The sequence below is a fragment of the Elephas maximus genome, chromosome 14 (assembly GCF_024166365.1).
Source record: "Elephas maximus indicus isolate mEleMax1 chromosome 14, mEleMax1 primary haplotype, whole genome shotgun sequence".
NCBI classification, from domain to species: Eukaryota; Metazoa; Chordata; class Mammalia; order Proboscidea; family Elephantidae; genus Elephas; species Elephas maximus.
In genome coordinates this window covers 66,502,762-66,525,764 of record NC_064832.1, presented here as the reverse complement: position 1 = coordinate 66,525,764, position 23,003 = coordinate 66,502,762, and the positions used below count along the sequence as shown (strand labels likewise).

At 38.2% G+C, this 23,003-nt stretch overlaps 1 protein-coding gene across 4 annotated transcripts in view; it reads left to right on the top strand.

The window, feature by feature from the left end:
• KLF12 (KLF transcription factor 12) overlaps positions 1-23,003 on the top strand; it is a 493,194-nt gene that overhangs the window by 223,892 nt on the left and 246,299 nt on the right. The gene's annotated exons all lie outside the window — the stretch shown is intronic.

Sequence of the window (23,003 nt, the reverse complement as noted above, 5' to 3'; positions counted from 1 at the left end):
CAGCACAGCTGACTGAAAAAAGGACATAAATCAAATAAGTAATGTAATTTACTATATATTTAGTGTATCTCGTATTTAAAAAATCAAAACAAAAAAAATCAGCAATGATTTGCAATTGAACAATCAAAATATAAAAATCAATGTGGATGAGTTTGTCTAGGATCCCATTTAATGAATGAGGATACTGATATACCAGAAGGATTTCAGTATGAAGACAAACAAAGGCATGTATGTGAAGGGTGGCATTAGAGGGTCTTTTAAAAAACTTTCCCGTTCCAAAGAGTTTGTGGTAGAGTCTGCAGCATCTCAATATATATTTGTCCTCTTCAGCGTAAGTCTCTGTTTGAAACAGATCCCATCATGGTAGAGGCTGTCATTCCATCTTTAGGATCCAGGCTGCGTTTTCCAGCTCTGAAGTGAATTTTTGCTGAATATGTCAGCCAGTAATGTGGCTCCTCAGTTCTATGCAAGACGCAGTAACTGACTCACTTAGATTCAACCCAAGATTTAGGCAGCGGAGCATCATGAAAGAAGAGACATTGTGGCAGTTTTTAAAGTTATTTGTTAGCGGAGGCTAACATTCAGAATAAGTCATGTGTTTACCTCAATTTTCTGTCCTGACTCATCAAGTTGAACTATATATCCTCCAAACTAGCTACAGAGTTTTACCTTTACTGATTCAAAACCAAACCATAGGAAGCATTTGTTTTATATCTTTGGAGTTCTGTTTTCTTAATTCATTTCATATTCTAGATGTGTTATCATCAGTTTAATACAATCAGTTTCCGAGGGGTCAGTTCAGACTCCTGGTGACCCCATGTGTGTCACAGTAGAACTGTGCTCTGTAGGATTTTCAGTGGCTGATTTTTCAGGAGTAGATTGCCAGGTCTTTTTGCTAAGGTGCCTCTGGGTGGACTCAAACCTCTAAACTTCCAGTGAGCAGCCGAGGATATTAACCGTTTGTACCACCCGGGGAGTCCCTGGGCAGTTAACACACTTGGCACTCTGTAAAAAATTGGAGGTTTGAGTCTACTCAGAGATGCCTCAAAAGACTTGGCAGCCTACTTCAGAAAAGTCAGCCATTGAAAGCCCTGTGGAACACAGTTGTACTTTGACACACATGAGGTCACCATCAGTTGGAATCGACTCCATGACAACTTACTTTTAATAAAATGCATTTCTGTACCACTCGTAAGTGTAACAAATCATGTAGATCATAACATTTTATTCAGAGAGGATAGCTTGCTGATGAAAAAGAAGTGAAAAATCAGTCTGCATTTCATAATGTTGCCCTTATTTCATAGTAGTTTCTTCAGCTTCGTTAGGAGTGTATCTATTCAAACTGTGCATGTTAGAGAAAGTATAACAAAAATATGGAAAGCCTGTCAGAAAATACGACCTAGACCAGTGGTCACAGCCAGGATAGTACATTGTTGTCGCTAGTCCTGATGACCCTTAGCAAGATTCTGGTAGTTTTTTCCCTTCACTATCATTTTTAAGTTTTAAGGCAAGGCTTTGCGTGAAAGATTTAGGTACACAAAAACTAAAAGCCAGTATTCACAGGGGTTTTACAGTATCTTAAGGACCCCATGCTACATCATTTATAGAAAGTATTTTTTTTTTGTCCTTAAGTGAAAAGAAGTGTGGGTTCCTAGGTTTTACTTAATGTCTGTCTGTTAAAATCAATTTCCTTCTTTTGAATGAAGCTGATGTTACTATTTTATTCTTAATTTAGTTTGTGCATATTGAAAGGAGATAGAAACTTTATGTACTTCTTCTGTAGTTTTGTGTGTACTTCTTAAATATATGATGGGTAAAATTTCATCCTCTTTTATAGTAGAACTTCAAGAGAAGCAGCCTGCACTGTTTGATGCCATGTATTACAACCAAACTCTTTATAGAATACAACTGTTTGTATTCCACAATTGGTGACACTTTACATCAATTCTTCTTTAAAATTAGAAATAAAATCTAATATTTCAGTGAGCTTTATTTTTGGTCATTTCACTGGATTTTCTTTGGGGATGAGGCAGCAGGTGCTGTGTATTGTCTATTTGCAGAATCGAATCGTAGAACTGTTTTTTTGATAAGGATGGCTAGAATTTTGAAGATTTCTTGACTCCTAATTTACTATTAAAGGGTGATTGAAGTTTTATTTTTCATAAGAAAATGTTAACATATTGGCAAAATTAAAATAAATAATGATAGATGTGATTGTGGGCTTCGGAAAATGATGAGACATTTGTTACAATAAACAAAATGTTACGGAAACCCCTTATGTGTCACAAGAATGAATGAGGAGACCTGAAGAAAACCAAGTCATTACATTGGTTGGAATCTGTAATCACTCTTGAAAACCTGGTTTTAAAACTCTGTCTCTAGAATGTAGACATTAACCACAAGCTTTTAGAGAAGAGAATTTGGTCTGTCTTTCACACCGCAGGCAGCATTTTAAAGATACGCTGCTTTACTTGGACTTTCTGTTTCAATGCATCATCAGGACATATGTTTGTTCCCTTTTGCTTGCTATAAATAGTCCCTTAGGTTGTCTGAAGTCAGCTGGTCTCTGCGTGCCCCCCTCCCCTCTAAGGAATTCAGGACCTGTTGTGTTCATTTCTGAGCTTGCAGAAAGACCATGGAACAGGCCTAGGTTAGCCACTTGGCTTTCTCTTCTCAGGACCTAGCTGCCTTGCCTCATTCTCTGCATAGTTTTGTGGTGTGGATGTGATCATGTCTCTTCAATCAGGTTGTAAGTTCTTAGAGGGCAATAACTATTTCTTATATTTCTCTTGTATCTCTTGCATTTCCTGGCACGTGGTAAGTGCTGAACAAATACATGATTTATTAAACTTGTCCAGACATTATAACTGACATAGTGAAAAATATAAAACTAGTCAATACCTAAAGCCAGTCAATAGTTGTAAACCTGTGCTATCTACTTCGTAGGGTTGTTGTGAATATAAAATTTAAATTGTAAATATTGGAAATACACACTATCGCTAGTGGTAGAAGTCCTCGTCTTATAGCTGTATGAAACGTGTTTGTTGTTGTGTTGTTAGGTGCCATCGAGTCGGTTCCCGCTCATAATGACCTATGTACAACAAAATGAAACAATGTGCAGTCCCACGCCATTCTCACAATCGTTGCTATGATTGAGCCCATTTTTGCAGCCACTGGGTCAATCCGTCTTGTCGAGGCTCTTCCTCTTTTTCATTGACCGCCTACTTTACCAACCATGATGTCCTTTTCCAGGGAGTGGTTCCTCCTGATTACATGTCCAAAGTATGTGAGATGCAGTCTTGCCATCCTCGCTTCCAGGGAGCACTCTGGCTGGCATGGCTATTTGACCCCAACTCTTTGTGCCTTCTGTTTGGCGTTCTCTGACTTTTGCCTCATTAGTGATGTACTATCTGAGTAGATTGTTATTGCAGTCTCCTGAAATGTGCCCTCAGTTTTCTCCAGGCTTGTGGGGAATACAGCACATGCTGTTAAGCAGCCCACAGGAAGGGCATGGGCTCTTGTGATACACTTCAGGGGCACAGCAGGAAGCATTTGACTTTGCCCTGCTGTTACAAGAGCTTCCCAAATGCTGTCAACCTTTGGATGTGCTAGCATGTTACTGAGCAAAGGACTAAAGCCAGGAGGAAGACCACTAGAATTATTCTGAGAGATAAGGCAGTATATAGAGAAAGGGTATTGTCTCAAAGACATAAAATAAAATGTCATTTTGGGGTGTGATAGTGATATTTGGTCACATTTAAAAAGGACTTTTGAGTTCATATGCTTTAAAGATAATTGCTGAAATATTTACAGATGAAATGATAGGTCTGGGATTTGCTTCAGGATAATATGGGAAAAGAGAATGGGTGGAGATAAAGACGAAACAAAATTTGTCACCATGGGGGTCTGTTGAGCTATTCGGTTTACTTTTGTATAAAGAATTTCAAATTCTTTAAAATAAAAAGTTTTAGGAAGAAGCAAAGAGCTCTTAAAATAGTAATGAATACCTAAATGCAGAGGCTCCAGAGGGAGACCTGGAAGAACATTCCTCACTCAGCATCTTAGTTTCCTAGTACTGTTATAACAAAAATACCACAGTGGGTAGCTTTCATAAAAAAAAAAAAAAAAATTATTTCCTTGTAGTTTAGGAGGCTAGAAGTCTGAATTCAGGACCCGGGCTCTATGGGAAGGCTTTCATTGTCTCCTCTAGGGGAAAATTCTTATCTCAACTTCTCTGGCATTTTCTTTGGCATTCCTTGGAGATCCCCATTTGGCATCTATCTTTTCGCCTCTTAAATTTGCTTCTTTGCCCAATCTGCTCCTTTTATATCTTAAAAGTGATTGTTTTAAGACACACTGGCTTTGTTAACATAACAAGGAAAACCCTATTTCCAAATGGGATTGCATCCACAGGTATAACCCATTACCCAATGCTGTCCAGTCTATTCTGACTCAGAGCGACCCGATAGGACGGAGTGGAACTGCCCCATAGAGTTTCCAAGGAGCAGGATTTATAACACATATATTGGGGCAATACAATTCAATCCATAACACTCAGTCAGCCACACTGTTTCCCAAGGACTGAGGAATCAACCACAGGGAAGTAGCTGACTGAGACCCTGCACCAACCATAACAACGTTGAAACACAGAGTTCCTCCACCCCTCTCCACTTGTAAAGGCAGGTGCACTTCCTTGGTAGGTATGGAATAGTGGCAATAGCGTGGCAGAGAGAGGAAAAGAGATTAGATATTTTACCAATGTTAAGTGCTCTGTGCAGTCACAAAAGTGTATCAGTGATTACCAGGAGATGGGAGTGGGGAAATGGGAGTAATCGCTTAAGAGGTACTAGATTTCTGTTCGGGGTGATAAAAAAAAAATTTGGAAATGGATAGTGGTGATGGTTACATAGCATGGTGAAAGTAATTCATGTCACTAAATTTACACTTAAGATTGGTTAAAAGAGCAAATTTTTGGTGACATTTTACCACCAAAAAAAATAAAATAAACTCTTCTGTGTTACCGTTGGAGGAGAGAGCCAAAAGTCTCAGCCATAAGCCATGTAGGTTGCAGGTATGATCTCAGACAGTAGGGTCGACTCTCTATTCCATGTCTTGCTAGCAGAAAAATGTCAGTCCTGATCTGACCAAAGAGACTCCTATGAGCTCCCAAAGTTTATCTGTAGGACCGAAGAGAATAATGGAGACCTGTGATCTTTTCCCTTGAAGCAGCTCGCAGTAACTTTTGCAAACCATCCTGCAAAATGTTCATAACAAGGTGTCGAGAATATTTCTGTATCACAAACAGCTGATTAGCACCATTAAGCCAGCTGTATTGTAAATTTCTTAGAGCAGAGCTTTTGCTTTGTGTTTCTCATTATTCCTCATCCTCCCAGCACAGGGGCTTATGAAGAGCCAGTGCTCAGTAAATATTGATTAATCCCGATGCTATTTACCACGAGAGCCAGTTTACCACGCTGTGAATTGAGAGGATTCTGAAATGGGTGCTATTTTGGGAAAGACCCTAATCATTAGGCTTAATAAAGAAGTATGGATAAATGTAAGTATTGTAGCTGTATCTACAAATGTGCTATGGGATGCTTATTTAAGACAGGTAATTACGTTAAAGTTCAGTAGCATTAGATAAAACAACCACAACAGCCTCAACTTTTTTTCCCCCCTCAGTGAACCACTATGTTTAATTTCTCATAAAAGATTTAATGTATGTCTGAATGTAAAAGCTTAGTAAGACGTTGTTACTTTAACGGCTTCATCAGAATGAAGAAAAGGCTTTGTACAAATGCCACTTGCGTTACTGTGTAACAGGCTGTCATTATTACCTCCCCTACTGTGGAACAGGGGCCAGCATTGCTAATAAATACGTAGAATTATCATCGAAATATGAATTTGCTTATCCTTCAATATTCTCTCATGATCCACTGCTTGGGCTCTTCTAATCTGTAGTGAAATCTTCGCGTGTCACTGCCTGGCTTCAAAGGAGAACATATGTAGAAGCTGTGTTACTGGTAATATGAGAAGACCATTTTTTTAAAGCAGAAAAAAAAAAAGTCTGCCCTTGCAGAACTCATATTTTAGGGAAGAAATATCCTCCACTACAGAAGCAGAGAGTTGGACTGATTTTAATAATGTCAGAATGGCCAATAAATGTATTAATAGAAAGAATTGAAAATCAATGAGCTGTGATAGTAATTATAGATAGTACCCAAGGGAAATACAGCAGGCAGACAAAGTCTTTCCCTCTGGGCCTGCCCTGGGCAAAGCTCTGAAGTTGGTAATTCTGCCTTCCTTCCTTCCCTTTAGCAGTCTGCTTTCCCTTCCAACTTCATTCTCCTGCCACCCCAACCCAGACATCCCAACCCTCTGATTGTGCTGTGATGCCTCAAGATACCAGCAGATGGATGACCAGCTCTAACTGAAGTCTTATTAATTGATGAGGATATAAATCTTTTCCGAAGGTTATTTGCATTTTTATAGGGTTAGTGCTTTATGAAAATAAATACTTCTTAAAGGAATTTCACGCTATGAATAATTCGAGGATTTTGATTTGAGGCAAATTAACCTTTCTAGAATATTTCAGTATATTATACAAGTTAGTACTCCATCAAGTACACTCTGTGGTTGAATGGAAAAAAAAAAAAAAAAAAACTTAACCCTGAGAAGAGTGTATCTTTATCTAGATTTGCTTTCCTGTACTAACATTTACATACTAATTCACAACTGATAAAGTGCCTCACAAATACTATCTTATTTAACCCTTTGGGATTTTGCTTCTGACCATGAGTGACTAACTGCTGTGGGAATTGACCTTCCACCATACATAACCAGAAAACCAGAAAAAATATATGAAATGGTTTTCACATATTGGACAACAGGCAGTTAAGGACTATGATCCTTGAGAGAATGCCAGAAAAAGGAGGCAAACCCAAAGGCAGTTCCTAGCTGCAAAGCAGGGAACGGGGAGCTCAGACAGAGGCTTGTTGTTGTTGTTGTGTGCTTTCGAGTTGATTCCAACTCAAAGTGACCCTATAGGACAGAGTTGAACTGCCCCATAGGGTTTTGTAGGGTGGAATCTTTATGGGAGCAGTTTGCCATGTTTTTTCTCCCTTGGCGTGGCTGGTAGGTTCAAACCGCTGATCTTTTGGTTAGCAGCCAAGTTCTTAACCATTGTACCCCCAGGGCTCCTAAACAAAGTCACAAGTTAAGCAAGCCTTGATTGGGACTTGGACAGGCCAAGGAACTAATTCGGAGGGGAAGAATAGGAGAGAGGAAGGATTTGCATAAAGAGAGAGTTGTGGAAATCTTTGGAGGACTTCCCTCAGGGTTTGGCTGAGTACTGATTTACATGCATGTGAGAGGAACACACAAAAGAACAACTGAAAGGCAATATACTAAATAATTCCTGGACCTCACATAAAGCTCACACAAGCCAGAGTATAGAGACTTCTTCGTACATGGGCAGTGGGTAGAGGACTCAGAGGATCATAGTGGGGCTGAACTAGTCTCAGGAAAAAGTGTGATCAGAACTCTTAAAAGCAAACCTTGAAAGAGCCAAATTGATCTGCAACTTACTTAACTGTGCCAGAACAAAATCCAGCACTCTAAAGGAGTACATCAAAATCCGTTGTGCAACAGTGTAAAAGTGATAGTGTCTGGCATTCAATCAAAAATTACCAGACATACAAAGAAGCAGGAAATTATCGTCCATAACAAGATGAAAAAATTAATCAATAGAAACATTTTCAGAAATGATAAAAATAATGAACTAGTAGACAAGTACCTTAAAACAACTATTATACATCTTATAAATACTTACAAAGATTTGGAAGAAAACATGAACATGACAAGACGAGAAATAGAAGATGTAAAAAAATTAAAAGTTGAGACATGAAAAATATATCTAAAATTTAAAAATGCAATGGATTATATTAATAAACACTGCAGAAGATCTGTGAATACATAGCAATAGAAACTATCCAAAATAAAACACACAGAGAAAAAAAGACTTTAAAAAATGAACAGGGACTTAGTAAGCTATGGAACAATATCAGGTGGTCTAAGATAGGTGCAATTGGGATCCCAGGAGGAGGGGAGCAGGCAGAAAAACACATTTGAAGAAATAATGACTGAAATTGTCCAAATGTGCTGAAAATTATATCACAGATTCAAAAAGCTAATGAACTCCAAATAGAGGAAACCACACCAAAGCACCTAATGATCAAATTGCAGAAACTAATGATAAAGGGAACAGTCGTGTGTGTATGTGTGCGCGCACGTGCGCGCTTCATTTGAAAGTTTACAGAGCAAATTAGTTTCTCATTAAACAGTTAATACACAAATTGTTTTGTGACATCAGCTGTCAACTTGTGATGTGTCAACACTTTCCCCTTCCCCACCCTGGGTTCTCTGTTCCCATTCATCCAGTTTTACTGTCCCTTCCTGCCTTCTCATCTTTGCTCTTGGGCTGGTATGCCCATTAGTCACATATACGTGATTGAACTATGTGGCATGTTCCTCACATATGTTATTGTGACCCTATAGACCTGTTTAACCTTTGGCTATAGGGTGAACCTCAGGAGTGACTTCAGTACTGAGTTGAAAGGGTGTCCAGGGGCCATACTCTGGAGGTTTCTCCAGTCTCTGTCAGACCAGTAAGCCTGTTTTTTTTTTTGTTTTTTTTTTTTAATGTGTGTGTGTGTGTGAATTTGAATTTTGTTCTACATGTTTCTCCCACTCTGTCCAGGACCCTGTATTGTGATCTCTGACAGAACAGTTGGTGGTGATAAATAACCTGGTACCATCTAGTTGTTCTGGAATCATTATGGTGGAGATTATCGTTATGGTCTCAGTCTTTTGGGCTGATCTTCCCTTGTTTTTGGTTTTCTTCATTCTCCTTTGCTCCAGCTGGGATGGGACCAGTAGGTGTATCTTAGATGGCCTCTCACAGGCTTTTAAGACCCTAGACGCTACTCGTCACAGTCAGATGTAGAACATTTTCTTTATAGACTGGGTTATGCAAATTGAGCTAGATATTCCCTGAGACCATGGTCTCCAGCCCTCAGCCCAGTAGCTCAGTCCCTCAGGGCAGGGGATGCATCTGAAAAGCTTATGTCACTTTGCCCTGGTCACATTGTGCTGCCTTCCCCAGTATCGTGTACTGTCTTACCCTTCACCAAAGTTACCGGTTATCTACTATTTAGTTAGTATTGTTTTTTTTTTCTTACCTTGTAACCATCAAACATTGTTTCTTTCTATGTGGAAATATTTTTATGTGTTTTTATAATGGTGGTTTCATGCAGGATTAGTCCTTTTGTGTTTCACTTATTTCACTCAGCGTAATGCCCTCCGAATTCATCCATGTTGTGAGATTCTTCTTCGTTGTTGTGTATGGTATTCCATTGTGTATATGTACCGCAGTTTGTTTATCCATTCATCTGTTAATGGGCACTTAGGTTGTTTCCATCTTTTTGCTATCATGAATAATGTGCAGTGAACATGGGTGTGCTTATGTCTATCCATGTGATGGCCCTTATTTCTCTAGGATATATTCCTACCAGTGGGATTGCTGGATTGTATGGTATTTCTATTTCTAGCTTTATTAAGGAAGCTCCATATCATTTTCCAAATTGGTTGTACCATTTTGTATTCCTGCTAGCAGTGTCTAAGAGTTTCAATCTTCCTTCAGCCTCTCCAACATTTATTATTATTATTATTTTTATTTGTGCCAGTAATGTTGGGATGAGATGGTATCTCAATGTAGTTTTGATTTGCTTTTCTTTAATGCCTAGTGATCTTGAGCATTTCCTCATGTGTCTGTTATCCGCTGGAATGTCACCCTTGCTGCAGTGTCTGTTCATATCCTTTGTCCATTTTTCAATTGGATTGTCTTTTAAATATAGATGTATTGGATTTTCCTATAGATTTTAGAGATTTAGACCTTTGTTGGATATATCATAGCCAAATATTTTTCCCTGTCTGTAGGTTCTCTTTTTACTCCTTTGGTGAAGTCTTTTGATGAGCATAAGTGTTTAATTTTTAGAAGATCCCATTTATCTGGCTTATCTTCTGATGTGTGTGTATTTTTAATGATGATTTGTACCCTGTTTATATAAAGGGAATAGTCTTAAAAGCAGCAAGAGAATTAACCAAAAGACACTTTACATTTGAAGAAACAAAAATCAGACTCTGTCAGAAGCCATTAGGGAGAGAAGAAAGGAGGTTATTCAGGCAAAGAGGAAAATGATACCAGGTAGAAATTTGGATCTACATAAGGAGATGAGAATCATTCAAAGTGATAAATATATGTGTAAGTGTAGCTTTTTCATAGGAAAATTGACTGCTTAAAGAAAAAAATAATAACAATGTGTATTATGAGGTTTAACAACCAGGTGGAGTTCATTAAAAAAAAAGTGGAGATGAACTGGAATAGAAAAACTCAATTCATCTAAAAGAAGTCAGGGAAAAAGGAAAAATTAACAAAGAACAGATAGGAGAAATAGAAAACAAATATCAAGATCTTATATTTAAACCTAGTCATATTGATCATTACATCAAATGCAAATAGTTTAAGCACTGCAATTAAAAGACAGATTGTCTAAATTGGAACAAAAAGCATGATCCAACTATGTGGTATCTATAAGAAACCCCTTTCAGAGTACAGAAACAGGTTAAAAGTGAAAAAGCTGTATCATACAAACACTAAACAACAACAAAAAACCATTGTGCCTGTATTAATATTAGAAAAAAATATACTTCAAAACAGGGATAAAATGGGACATTTCATAATAATAAGGGATCAATTCTTTAAAAGAACCTAGCAATCGTAAATATTTATGTGCCTTATTAAACCTTGTGTTTTCCCCACAAGTAAAATTGCAGACATAGTACGTCCAAGAGCACACAACCAGTAAGTAACAGGAATATAACTAGAGTCCAGGTCTGTGAATCAGAATCTTTTCACAATTTCAAACTCTATGTTTTTGTAGCCCAATTTTGATAGTTATTTAACTAGTTATGACATTGGAAATAATCTGATATAAACGAATTCCCACTATAATATTAATTTTAAGAAGGATTTAATTCAGATCTTATGAAAAGTTTTAGTTCAATACCCCTATAAATGCAAGGAGCACTGGTGGCATAGTGGTTAAGAGCTCGGCTGCTAACTGAAAGGTCAGCAGTTCGAATCCACCAGCTGCTCCTTGCAGACTCAATGGGGCAATTCTACTCTGTCCTGTCAGGTCGCTATGAATCAGAATCAATTCAGTGGCAACGGGTTATAAATGCAAAAGGTACCCACAGAGATTCAGAGATCGTTGCTCAAAGTAGCCTGTAGTAAGCATGAAATTTTTTGAAGTTGCTCTTTTATCTTAATTTCCTAAAATTAAAAAAAAAAAAAAAAATTACGTAAGATGTGTATGTTTTAATATAAAATACAGTTTTCAATTATTTAGCAGTAGGTAAATATGTAAATATGTACAGAAATATTCCACGATGTTCAAATGGAGAAAGCACTATTTCACCGTGTCTATTAATTTCAGACCCCAACGTGCTTGTCAGTTTGTTGTACTACGAGGGCTTGCGTGTTGCTATGATGCTGGAAGTTATGCCACCGTTATTCGGATACCAGCAGGGTCACCAGTGGTGGGCAGGTTTCAGCCGAGTTTACAGACTAAGACAGACTAGGAAGAAGGACCCAACAGTCTACTTCTAAAAAGTATTAGCCAGTGAAAACCTTATGAATAGTAGTGGAACATTGTCTGATATAGTGCTGGATAACATTATGGATCACATTGCTAAGAATGGGAATTCCAGAACATTTAATTGTGCTCCTGAGGAACCAATACATAGATCAGGAGGCAGTTGTTTGGACAGAACAAGGGGTACTGCATGGTTTAAAGTCAGGGAAGGCGTGCGTCAGGGTTTATATCCTTTCACCATACCTATTCAATCTTTATGCTGAACAAATAATACGAGAAGCTGGAGTATATGAAGAAGAAAAGGGCATCAGGATTGGAGGAAGACTCGTTAACAACCTGCATTATGCAGGTGACAGAACTTTGCATGCTCAAAGTGAGGAGGACTTGAGGCACTTACTGATGAAGATCAAAGACCATAGCCTTCAGTATGGATTGCACCTCAACGTAAAGAAAACAAAAATCCTCACAAGTGGATCAATAAGCAACATCATGATAAATGGAGAAAAGATTGAAGTTGTCAAGGATTTCATTTTACTTGGATCCACAATCAACAGCCATGGAAGCAGCAGTCAAGAAATCGAAAGATGCATTGTATTGGGCAAATCTGCTGCAAAAGACCTCCTTAAAATGTTAAGAAGCAAAGGTGTCATCTTGAAGACTGAGGTGTGCCTGACCCAAACCATGGTATTTTCAGTTGCATCATATATATGTGAAAGCTAGACAATGAATAAGGAAGACCGAAGAAGAATTGATGCCTTTGAATTGTGGTGTTGGCAAAGAATATTGAATATACCATGGACTGCCAGAAGGACGAACAAATCTGTCTTTGGAAGAAGTATAACCAGAATGCTCCTTAGAAGCAAGGATGGCAAGACTGCATCTTACATACTTTGGACATGTTGTCAGGAGGGATCAGTCCCTGGAGAAGGACATCATCGTTGGTAAAGTACAGGGTCAGCGGAAAAGAGACGGATTGACACAGTGGCTGCAACAATGGGCTCAAGCATAACAATGATTGTGAGGATGGCCCAGGACTGGGCAGTGTTTCGTTCTGTGGTAATGGGGCTCCTATAAGTCAGAACCTAACAACAACAAAAATTAATTTCAGAAATCAACAGAATTGAGCAGAGCTGACACCTCAGTTTAGACTCAAATTCTAGAAAATTTCTCTTTTCTGTCTGTCAGTGTTTTAAGAATGTAGAATTTCGTACATATGTAGCAAGGTAAAAATGCCAACACTTTTTTTTTTTCATTGTTTCACAAATTATGTCAAAGTCATCACTGAGGAAAATGTCCAGTACCTTACCTATCACATTTGACCTGGTAGAAATTTTGATCAATTTAATGTCTTTTCGTGTCTGTAGCCACTGGAAGAATGAAGCTGACTGTGAGCCACTGGTCAGTCCTTTCCTTGTCTTAGGGAAGTATTGTCAGAAGATGTTCTTAGGGAAGAAATATGTACTTCTCGTCAATTTTAAATGAACTCTGATGCACAGATGACTCATAGTCCCCATGGTCAACTCTCTCCTTCCAGCTCTCAAACTTCAATTTCATTGCTATGTTCTTGTCATAATTAATTATATCTTTTCCTATAAAGATATGCAGATAATGTTCGGTTATCATTCAGTCTCAAAACCTGTATCTGCTAAAGAAGACAATGCAGCTATCCTTTAAAATTAAGATAAATAATTAATTTTTCTTCTTTTTTTAAACCCTTGGTTTAACTTTTTTTTTTCTTGGAAGAAATTAATGCAACTATAAGTTAAAAATTTCCAGCCTCCCTTGGTTAAGTTAGTTATAACTATATAGCAGAATAAGTTTTTTTGAGTCACTTCCTGTTTTGTTAAACATTTCATATAAAACATGAGAAGACCATTTAAAAATGGATCTTGGTTATGCTGTTTTATATACTGAAAAAACAAAAAGACAAAGTATTTTTTTTTTTTATTTTCTATGAATAGTGCCATAGCTACTGGTAGATGTTAGGGACACAACAGTCTGAATGTTGTTTTGCTCCCATAGATTGGACTTCCTCATACATAAGATCATATATTTTCCCCCCAGTCAATATTGTACTCATAAAAAACTTAAATATATTCTTGAAAATTTCTTAAGGTTTTTACCTCAAGTATTTTGCAAGTAGCATGATTTTTATAGACATCATCATTATTAATATGGTAAACAAGTACTAATACTGTAATATGGCAAAACCCTTGATGTATATTGAGTTACCAAGTCATCGCATTAGATTTCTCCATCCTTTCATGTGTCATGACTGTATGCTGCCATTTTCTCCAAAATTTTATTTGCCGTAATGATATCTCGTCCCCACATTGATGCTTCTGTAAATAAGTGGACACTTTTGCCTTAATCCTCTTTGGATTATTGTCCTTGGGTAAATTCATGTTTCTGTGCAGTATTTTTGAACTCTAGAAGCGTTTCTGAGAAAGACGTGAAACACTTGCCTGTCTTTAAATTCAAGTACAGGAAAGTACTTATAGTATTCAGCTATACTAGATAGATACATAATGCTTAGCATAGTACACAGTGTATTAAGTAATCAGTAAAAAGGGATTTCTCTTGCAACCACTATTGCTAATCTTTCTTCTTAATTTGATGATATAAACTGATATTTTGCATTTGTAAATTAAAATAAAAATTCATTTATTCAGCATGGATATTTCAAAAAGATTTAACCTTAATGATGCTCCAAAGTTATTTTATATGACCCCATTATCAGGAAATAATTGTACTCTCTATATATGTTTATAAGACAGAATGTATTTATATTGTGCTTTTTTATAGCTGCCTTTTACCCATAACTGACACTTTAGAATAAATAAATAATTATTTATTCTGTGGAAAAAAAGTACATATGTTTAATTCCGTATTCTTGGACTTTTGTCTACTATTTGGAAATAATATGTCTCGCTTGTAGCTAACTTTCCTTAAACATAAAGAACTAAAGGACAGTTGTTATCGTAGAAAGAATTTGGAATATTATTCAGAAATATATATGCCCATGATAGTTAAATGAGTAATGGTTTAAAAATAACTTTCTATTTCCTAAATTAAAAAAAAAAAGAGCCTAACTCTTTTCTAGAGAGTATTTAGTGTTCTATTTCAAATTTTGAGTGTGCTAGTTTTTTTTTTAGAGATAAAATGGGTTTCTGGTAGAGATAAAATATTGCCACCGTTCAAATTAAAAATATCCATTATCTGGGAAGAACGATCCTTACAAGTATAAAAGTGAACTATAAGAGACAAAAATAGTGTGATATATAACGTAACCATTTTCCTAAATTAATAGTATTTGCTTTTTTCTTATAAAATAGGACAAATGATGGGTATTATTATGCTACATTTTTTAAATAGTTGGAGAAAAGTCACCAAGTTACTGATATTCCCAGTGTTTGAATAACTTGTGTTGCCACCTTTATATTCAGCTTAGAAAAATGTCTTGCTATTTTAAGAAACAGCCTGTGTTGGAAAGTGTAAAATGTTACCAAATGAAGTGCGTTTGCACTTACATGATCTGACCCCTGCTTCTCAGCCTGCCTGTAATTTGAGTGTGTGGTGGCCCTTTGTGATTGCATGGCATCTTTTGTTTACTGTCTTGTCATTTTGTTAGCTTCTTGTGTTTGATTCCTATCCTCTCACCTTATAATCTAAAAAACTAAATTGCCTAGACTCTCTTGCAGCTAGGATATGGGCTTGTTGCAAATCAGTTGTACCATGCATGAGAGGAATGCAGAAGGGAACAACACAAGGTTGCTTGTACATACAATGATTGTTCTTTCGGCAAAAGTGGTGGCAGGAATTTCTGGTTCTGCCAGGGAGGCTGTGGCAGACTTTCTCCGATTAAATGCTGAGAGGCAGCAGTGGTAGTATTTTCATTGGAAGGGACCCATGATGAGGCTGAGGTTTGCCCCATCCATGTTTTTTTTCTGGTTATATAGTATTCAGGTTTTGTTCTCTGGCTGTCCAGGAGATTTTCTGAGCTATTATATATATTTAGTTATCTCTCTACTTAAACCAGTCAAAGTGGATTCTTTCATTTGCAACTGATATTTTTTTTCTACTTGGGTATTTCTACCTGGATATTTCTCAGGGGTTAAGTGTGTGAACTCTGCAGACAGACTGACCCATTGCTGTCAAGTCAGTTCCAAATCATAGGAACCATATAGGACAGAGTAGAACTGCCCCATAGGATTTCCAAGACGGTAATCTTTAAGGAAGCAGACTTCCACATCCTTCTCCCATGGAGTTGCTGGTGAATTCCAACTGCCGATCTTTTGGTTAGCAGCCGAGCGTTTAATCACTGCACCACCAGGGCTTCTGCAGCCAGACTACCTGTCTTTAAACCCAGGCTCCACCACTTTTTTCTCTGACTTGGACAAGCTACTTAATCTCTGTCTCAGTTTCTTCATGGGTAAAATGAGGATTATAATAGTAGCTACCTCATGAGGTTTCTGGGGAGATAAAGATATTAGTACATGTAATATTTATTAGCTACTAACTGTTGCTCCAACCAGAAATATCTACTTTGTTCCTTTAGTTTGGACTGCCTAGGTGGTGTAAACCATTAACATGCTTGGCTGCTAACTGAAAGGTTGGAGGTTTAAGTCCACCTAGAGGCACCTTGGAAGAAAATCCTGGCTATCTTCTGAAAAATCAGCTTTTGGAAACCATATAGAGAACAGTTCTTCTCTGACACACCTGGGGGTCACCAAGAGCAGAATTGACTGCAGCTGTTCCCCGCCACCCTTCATTTATTTAGGGCACCCCTATCCTCCAAGCCCCAGCACAAAATCTCGAAAGCATTCCCATTGATCTCCCTCCTCTGAATGTCTATACAAAATCTCGAAAGCATTCCCATTGATCTCCCTCCTCTGAATGTCTATTGAATCTATTTATAGTCATGACCTACCCAATTTAGCACTTAATTGAGCTCAAATTGTATCATGTGTATTAACTCCCTTCACAGCTTGATTTCAAGCACATTCATTTGTTAATTCGGTCTCAACAGAATCATTTATGGTGTGGATTGCTAGGGATCAAGGTAGGCAAGAGGCTGACTTGAAGGAGCCCCATGTTTTATTTGAAGAGTGGTTCTCGGATACATTTCTCAATTAGAATAGCTATGGAGAGCAGCAGTTATGGAATACTTCTATGTGTCTGGTTCTTTATTTACATTACCTTACCTAACACTCGAATAATCCTGCAGTGATCATATCTCCACTTCACCTTTAAGGAAAATTATAGTTAACAATGGCTAAGAAACTTCTCCAAGGTCACATGGATGCACAATGTCAGAACCAGCTCTGTTTAACTCAAAAAAAAAACTGTGCTTTTCTGTGAAACAAATGCTAGAAACATCCTCGGTAAGACAGACATGTAAAATCATTGCTTTTTGCGTGTCTTGAAGAATCATTCTCATTATTTTCCATATTCATGAAAAATACTTATTGAAATAATGTCCTCTATCAGTTTTTTTTTTTTTTTTTATCGGTTTAACCCATTGCTATTGATTCTGATTCATAGAGACCCTGTAGGACAGAGTAGAACTGCCCTATAGGATTTCTTAGGCAGTAATCTTCACGGAGGAAACCCTGGTGGTGTAATGGTTAAGTGCTACAGCTGCTAACCAAAGGGTCGATAGTTCAAATCTGCCAGGCGCTACTTGGAAACTCTATGGGGGCAGTTATACTCTGGCCTATAGGGTTGCTATGAGTCAATGAATTGACTTGATGGCACTGGGTTTGGTTTTGGTTTTTTAATCTTCACCGAACCAGACTGTCACATCTTTTTCACATGGAGGTCCTGGTGGACTTGAACTTAGAATTTTTTGGTTAGCAGATGAGACTTAATCACTGTGCCACCAGGGCTCCTTCCTCTATTGATTAGTTGACTGGAAGTTGATTTTGTTAACCTAGTCTTAAATTTCTTTCATGTTGAAAATATTTCCTCTGACTTCTTCATGTTCGTTAGTCTGAAGAAAAATGGCAGCAACAAGTAGTACTTTGTGCCTGTATATCTCCCTTCCATGTTTCCAGCACTCTCTTATACACTATCATATGGTGTTTGCATCAATTCAGTGGGAAGATGGAATGGAGTGAGTGTTGTGATCACCGTTTTTCACATGAGAAAACGAGAACATGATTAGTGAAATGATGTGCCTAAAGCCCAGCGATCAATACTGACAGTTCTGGAATTAGAGCCCAGGGTTTCTAACAGCCTTCAGTCAAAGGGTGTTACTGCCAGCATATTTCAGGTGCCAATATGTATGCAGTTGAGGGGTTTCCTTAAGTACCATGAACAGACAGGATGAGGAGAAATCATCCATCAGGAGCTTAAGTGGGTACGTGGAAGTGTTGCCTGATGACATACGTGGAAATGGAACTTAGTCTTAATGGCAAGGGCTTGGAGAGGAGATGAAAAGACATTCTAGACTGGATGGATTCTGTGGGGAAAAAAAAAAATGAGTGGGGATGAGGCTTATCCTTGTACAGACTGCTATCTGAAAGCAGATATTTTAGTAAAAGAGGACTTACTAATCCTTTTTTTTTTTTTTGGACAACAGAACTCTGTTACTTGCAATATAGGGGGAGAATGCTGGGCTAGTAATGTTTTTTTTAGGGTGATCCACAACCTATGGGGCTGTCGCCTCTCTTAGCTGAGATATGGTTTCTCTCCTCCTCACCTTCTCTTTTCTACCATTCCCCATATCTTCCTATGGTACTGAATTTTCAAGCCTGTTCAGCTGTTCCATAATTCATTTCCATAAAATTGGAATGATCAGTATTTGTTCACATAAGAGCTGTGTTATAGATAAGTGGTTAGACATTTGAGTCTCATGCTTCGCACCCTTTCAAATTCTTTATGCCATTTCATTTATCCAAGATGATGTTATTATAATTCTCTGTAACAACTTGGGAATAATACATGGGATTTTGTGGGACATAATGCTTTTATGGAACGAGGGTGTTATTTAAGTACTGCTCTGTGGTGTTCTCCGTTGACTTCTAAGATGGTGTGAATGTAATTCTAAAGACCCTCCATTTTACTGAAATCTTACAGCCCTATAGACATGCAGTGAATGTAGCCCAATTCTCTGTAACCACAATTCCTTGGGTAATTCAAGTAGAGAAATCACATGCGCTTAAAACCTAACCATTTATTCTGTGTCTATGAGTCATGAGTTAAAGAGATTTAGTTTTGCAAAATAAAATAACCTTCCACAAGACCGTTGGTTATTATTTATTTGCCTGTTTATTTCGTAAAATACTGAGAGGGCGGCCTTGAATAGGAGCATGTTGAAAATACATGAAGTTATGTGTTGAATTCATGTTTTAGGTCATTATATGTTGTTATATATTTTACTCTTCATCGAGTTGGCCTTGCTATGCCTGAGTACTACTTTACATCTTTGTGCGTGATCACTTGATGTTTTTATTGATTCAAGGAGAAGATGAAATAAAACAAGTATTGTGATCATCATTTTTCAGATGAGTTTTTACCCTGGTGTAATATAGTTTGATGATTATCTTCCACAGATGGCCTACAAATGCTGGTGTGCTTGCATGGTATTTGATGATCCAAGTGTGAGCCACAGTGAATTGGTGGGAGGATATGACAGTCTCAGGGCTTGGGAACCTGGGTATGTGATGAAGCGTTTTTTTCAAAATCAGGAACATGGTTTCAAAATCTTCTGAGTTCTCACCCCAAACCTAACAGTCAGAATCTCTGGGAATAGGAAATGAAAACCTGTGTTTTCAATGAGTTCCCCAGGTGATTCTAATGCTACAACATATCCAGAACCACTTTTATAAAGTGAGGTGGTATTGGCATTGGCTCATTAGGCTTCTGGTGACTCCTAAGGCATGCCCATCTGAATCAAGGAGACCTGGTGGCCCAACCGTAAAAGTGCTTGGCTGTTAATGACAAAGTTGCTGGTTTGAACCCACCCGACAACTCTGAGAAAAGACCTGGAGATCTACTCCTGGAAAGATTAAAAAAAAAAAAAAAAATCCTGGGAAGATTACAGCCTAGAAAACCCTATGAGGCTGTACTACTCTGTCACATGAGGTCACCAGGAGTCAAAATCGACTCACTAGCACACAACAACAACAGCCACCTGATTCAGAGAATCTTCCTTGTATAATGGAAGAAAGACAGGCTTCACGTTGCTGGCTGTGAGCCTCTGTCAAGGTCTGTCCTTGCTGATGGGCTGGACCCGTCAGAAGGGCCAGGAGGTGCTAGAAGCATCTTAGGGATTTTTAATACTTGATAGGAAACCCTGGTGGCTTAGTGGTTAAGAGCTACAGCTACTAACCAAAGAGCTACAGCAGTTCAAATCCACCAGGCTCCCCTTGGAAACTATGGGGCAGTTCTACTCTGTTCTATGAGTCGGAATCGACTTGAAGGCAGCAGGTTTGGTTTTGGGTTTTATTGATTAGTAGTTGCATGTCAATTCTGAATGGGACAAATAATTCCCTTAAATCTTAGCAAGAGTTACGACTCAATTGTGTTAAGTGTAGTAAACACAATAGTCCTAGTGCTAGGGCCACTTTCTTTAGGAGACTTTGAATTCCTAAGGAGCCTAGCAAATGCCATTGTCATGTGTAGCATTGCATTTTCAAGCTCCAAGCCAATTACCTTTGAATCATGAGAAATGTACTTCATCTTTGAAGAAGTAGCTCACATTTTAGTCATTGACATTTTATTTTACCTCTTCTCGACCAAGAGAGTGAATGACTCATTTAGAAGTTAAAAAACACTTGAACTGTTTAAAATATTGATGTTATAAGTGCCATAACTGAGAAGAGGAAGCATGACAACTGGCATTTAAATGATGTCTCCGGAGGTTCCATATCTTTTGTACTGAATGAGACTCGCTATTTGAGTGAACCTGTGAGGTTGGATTTGGGATTCGTTTCTGAATGCAGACCAGCAGACTGCGGTGCCACACAGAGCCGCCCACCGAGGGACCCTGGGGCTGGTATTCTGTCTGTGCTTTCCAGGACGAGCAGCAGTCCTGGCACGTGGTTTTCCTGGGTTACCTTTCTCTAATTACTCATCCTAAAGAGGTACTTTTATTTTCTAATTTTTAAAAAAGATTTAAACAAGGGCTCTTTGGTTAGCTAAGTCTTGCACTATATCTATGACAGTGCACGTAAAAAATCACCACCAACTCAGGGCGACCCCTTGCACCCTGGGATCAGACTGTTGTGATCCATAGGGTTTTCATTGGCTGATTTTCAAAAGTAGATCACAAGGGAGGAACGCTGGTGGTGCAGTGATTAAAGCACTTGACTGCTAACCAGAAAGGTTAGCAGTTCGAACCCACCAGCTGCTCCATGGGAGAAAGATGTGGCAGTCTGCTTCTGCAAAGATTCACAGCCTTGGAAACCGTATGGGGCAGTTCTACTCTATCCTCTAGGGTTTCAATGACTCGGAATCAACTTGTTGACAGTGGGATAGATCACCAGGCCTTTCTTCGTAGCCCATCTTAGTCTGGAAACTCCCCTGAAACCTGTGCAGCTTTATAGCAACCCACAAACCTCCACTGGAGGCTGCGTTTGAGGTTCATGGGCAGGGAATTGAACCTGGGTCTCTTGCATGGAAGGTGAGGACTCTACCACTGAAACACCACTGTCCCTGATGCATATAGTTAAGTTCTCAGTAAATATTTGTTTCACTTTAATGTATTCAGCCTGACTGAAAATCTGAGACTGGGTGTTTGTGTACCTGTGGCACACTGTAAGGGTATCGCTTTTCACCTCCAACATGGGATTCCGGCTTGGTTTGCTGGTCAGAACAGTCTGCTTCTCTCCTGGCTGTAAGTAATGGTGCATACCCCCATTTCCTAACCCCCAACAAAATGAAACAAAAAAATAGTAAATTAAAAACCTTACATATAAGACCCGGGTCACAGTATTCCCCTCTCCCACTGCCGCTCCAGTTTTGAAAAATCCCATCCCTAATTTCTCTTTGGCAGTGGAGTCCATCCACCTCTGTCCTTCCCTAGCAATTGGACGTGCGTGTATGTGAAAGTTGCATTTAATGTCAGAGTAAACACACATACTCTAGTGTCTCATTTTATTTATTTATTTTTTATTGTATTTTAGGTAAAAGTTTGCACAGCAAATTAAGTTCCTATTTAAGAATTTTTGTGCAGTGTTTTAGGTGAAAGTCCTAGTGTCTTTTTTTTTAATTCGTTGACATTTTATATTTTTTAAGATGGGAAAATATCCTGTTTTATAAATACATCATAAGTGTTTGTTCTGAAAGAAGTCTAGGATACCATAGCTAAGGGAAAGGACAATGATGATATTTATTCAAATAATCAGAATTTTTTTTTTTAATGTGCTTTTCTCTGAACTGTTCCCAAAATCTTAGTTTTGACCTAAATTTTCAGAATAGCGTTGATTCTCTGTTGTACCTTTTCTTCAAATACCTGGCAAATGACCTGTTGCTTCGCTGCAGTAGAACAGCTCATAACTCCAGTCACTTACCTTGTTGTGAATGCTCTTTGGAGATGTGGGATAACTAGTGATCCGTTTCCCTTGTTGGCAAAACACCGCCAACCACTTAGAACGTCTTTCACTTATATTAACCCTGACAGAAATCATCTTGAAGCCAGAACTATACCGTTGTTATCTGGATTTTTTTTTTTTTTTTAGGAAAATCAAAATCATTGAAGAAAAAACTGGCATAAGCCCTCATTGATCAAATATTCCACATCATTGTACAAAATAAGGCCAGCTTTCTGATTTTGCTGGTTTTTCCTATGGATACTGAGATGTTTAGCTCATCTTCTGTCCTGTGATGTACGTGAGTTACATGAATGATCTAGTTATGACACCATGCAGATATCTGCAGGGTTCCAAAAGTAGGACTCTGAAAGGATACAGAAAAAAAAAGTTTGACCGACTTAGATGTGAAATCGTTAAGGCAAAGATGAGTAAGAATCAAGTAATTTTTGGTGAGCTTAGAATGTGAAGGTGTTACCCCTTGAAGGTAATGTCAATATAAATGGGAAACAATTCAGTGGAAGCTATACAACAAATTAATTCACTTCAATGGAAAGTAGTTATCAACCCCATTGCCATCCAGTTGATTCCAACTCATAGCAACTCTATAGGACAGTGTAGAACTGCCCCCATAGGGTTTCCATGGAGTGCCTGGTGGATTTGAACTGCTGACTTTAAATGGTTAGCAGCCGTAGCTCTTAACCACTGCGCCACCAGGGCTCTGCAGTTAACAATAGAAAACAAAAAAAGTTGC